Source organism: Jaculus jaculus, chromosome 9 (genome assembly GCF_020740685.1).
Source record: "Jaculus jaculus isolate mJacJac1 chromosome 9, mJacJac1.mat.Y.cur, whole genome shotgun sequence".
In the NCBI taxonomy this organism is placed as follows: domain Eukaryota; kingdom Metazoa; phylum Chordata; class Mammalia; order Rodentia; family Dipodidae; genus Jaculus; species Jaculus jaculus.
In genome coordinates this window covers 25,000,954-25,003,709 of record NC_059110.1, presented here as the reverse complement: position 1 = coordinate 25,003,709, position 2,756 = coordinate 25,000,954, and the positions used below count along the sequence as shown (strand labels likewise).

At 41.5% G+C, this 2,756-nt stretch overlaps 1 pseudogene; it reads right to left on the bottom strand.

The window, feature by feature from the left end:
- Window positions 1–1,645: 1,645 nt before the first annotated feature.
- Window positions 1,646–2,264, bottom strand: LOC101613677 (annotated as a pseudogene).
- Between the last annotated feature and the right edge of the window lie 492 nt (window positions 2,265–2,756).

Here is a 2,756-nt window from a genome sequence, read left to right as displayed (position 1 = left end):
AAAAATCACAAACTGTAACTTTAAAGGCAAAAGTGTATTCTGGGGCTGGAGAGATGACTCAGTGGTTAAGGGGCATGTGTGCAAAATGTAAAGGTTTGAATCTTTAATACTATTTAGTTTTTTTAATTTTTTTTTGTTTTATTTTTATTTATTGGAGAGCAACAGAGAGAGAGAGAAAGAGGCAGAGAGAGAGAATGGGTGTGCCAGGTATTCCAGCCACTGCAAATGAAGTCCAGATGCGTGTGCCCCCTTGTGTATAGGGCTACCGTGGGTCCTAGGGAATCGAGCCTTGAACCAGGGTCCTTAGGCTTCACAGGCAAGCGCTTAACTGCCAAACCATCTCTGCAGTTCCCTAATACCATTTAAAGCCAGATGCACACAGTGGCACATGCATCTTGGGTTTGTTCGCAGTCGCTGGAGGCCCTGGCATGCCCATTCTCTCTATCTGTCTTAAATCTCTCTCTCTCTCTCTCTGCTTGCAAATATATATATATATATATATATATATTTTTTTTTTTTTTTTTTTTTTTTGAGGTAGGGTCTCACTCTAGCCCAGGCTAGAATTGGAATTCACTATGTAGTCTCAGGGTGGCATCAATCTCACAGTGATCCTACTACCTCTACTTCCAGAGTGCTGGGATTAAAGACATGTGTGCCACCATGCCCAGCTAAAACTATTTTTAAAAGTATTCTATGTCACAAATTGAGAGGCTATTGTAATCTAAAGTTCTCAGGAAACAGCTCTGTTGCACCTGCTTCCAGCAAGGCTGAATGAACTGATAAAGCTCCTGTGATCACAGAGAGATGAAATGTTGCAAGTCAGAGCCAAATTACCTTGGGCTACATTTAGCCCCTTAATAGCCATTTATTACCCACCTCTGTGTCTGAATTAATATCCTGGTGACTATCAGTTGATCAGGTGTTATCCTTTTTAGAATGCAAGTACAGACCCCAGCTTCAACCCAAGGACTAAGAATGTCATCAGATAGCATCTGAGGCCTTTGGTAGAGATTTCCCTCATGTTATAACCCACCTACCTGTCAGACAACGTATTTGAAAACTGCTTTGATTTATGACTTTCTTTTGTTCTGTAACTATAAAACCTTCATGAAACTGTAAACATTTTGGAATGTGGAATTTGGGGTAATCTAAATCTGTGTTCCTAGACCACGGTCACTCACATTGGCTCCAGAATAAACTCTCTTATCCCCTTTGAGGTGAGAGCTGTGTGTTTTGCATGGACACTGTAAATCAGGTATCAGAGTGTCAACATGGCTGACTTCTGATAAAGACTTCTGACTGGCTTGTAGAGAGTTGTCTCCTCAGGGTACTCCCAAAGCTTTACCTTGAAGACAGAGAAATAGGACCATATGTATATATCATGTATATCATAATATCATTATTTTACTGTTCTTTCTTTAGCATATCATATATATATATATATATATATATATATATATATATATATATATATATATATATATATATTGTAGTTAAAGAAAGAACACTAGAATAAAGGGCCCAACCATAAGCTCATAGGACCTTATTAAGATATTTACTGGGGTGTATTTGGTAAAGGGCTTGTTGTGCAAGCTAGGAGTAATTGATATTTTTTGGTTGTTCTTTTTTGGAAAGGAGTTGGATTTTATTGACTTGGAAGTGGGCTCTGCAGTGAAGCCCCTTTGGCTTTAAGAACATTTTTTCTCTTTCTTTCTTTCTTTCTTTCTTTCTTTCTTTCTTTCTTTCTTTCTTTCTTTCTTTCTTTCTTTCTTCTTTCTTTCTCCTTTCTTTTGACATTGTTGTTTTTTGAGGTAGGGTCTCATTCTAGCCCAGGGGCTGACCTGGAATTCACCACGCAGTCTCGGAGTGGCCTCGATCTTCCGACCTTAGCTTCCCAAATGCTGAGATTAAAAGTGGGGCCACCGCACTTGGCTTTCACATCATTTTTCTGGTCTTTTATTGGCGGCATCTCCTATTGCCTGAGGTGCCACTCATGTAATCCAGCATCCATTTCCCTTGACAGCAGCACAACTCATCTTGCAAACGTTTCCCCTTGGGCTTCTCTTAGAAGTTGGCCCTTCACTGGGGGAGCAGGATGGTCATCGGACAAAGACCAGTCTGGAAGTTGTATGAGATGCCCATAAGCTGGAAGGGCTGTCAGCCAGGCCCTGCTGAAGTCAGCACTTGCTGTGGGCCTGAGCCACCGTCACACTGATGTGCAGCCTCCAGATACATATGGAGAGCCATGTGCCCAAAGCAGCCATGCTGTTTCAGGGGTAACTGAATTTTGACATACATGGTGGGTGTTAATGCAGGTGCTATGATTCCAGTACTATTAGGTGAAAACAGGGAATCTGTAATGCTCACTGGTCAGATAGAGCAGTTGAGTCAGTGAGCTCCAGATTCAGTGGGAAACATGTCTGAAAACTAAGGTGGGACTGGGGAGGTGATTCAGTGGCTAAGGTGCTTGCCTGCAATGCCTAACTGCCTAGGTTTGATTCCCCAGTCCCCCACATAAAGCCATATGCACAAAGTGACACAGGCATCTCGACTTCTTTTGCAGTGGCTGGAGGCCCTAGCTGGAAGACTTGGGGCATTTGTTCTCTCTCTGGCTCTCTCTCTTCTCTTTATCTCTGCCTGCTTGCTAGTAAATAGATAAAATAAGAATGAAAAAATGATTTAGGGAGACACCCAATGTTGGTCTTTGACATCTACATAGTCGTAAACCCACAATACAAATACATAAAAACATATGC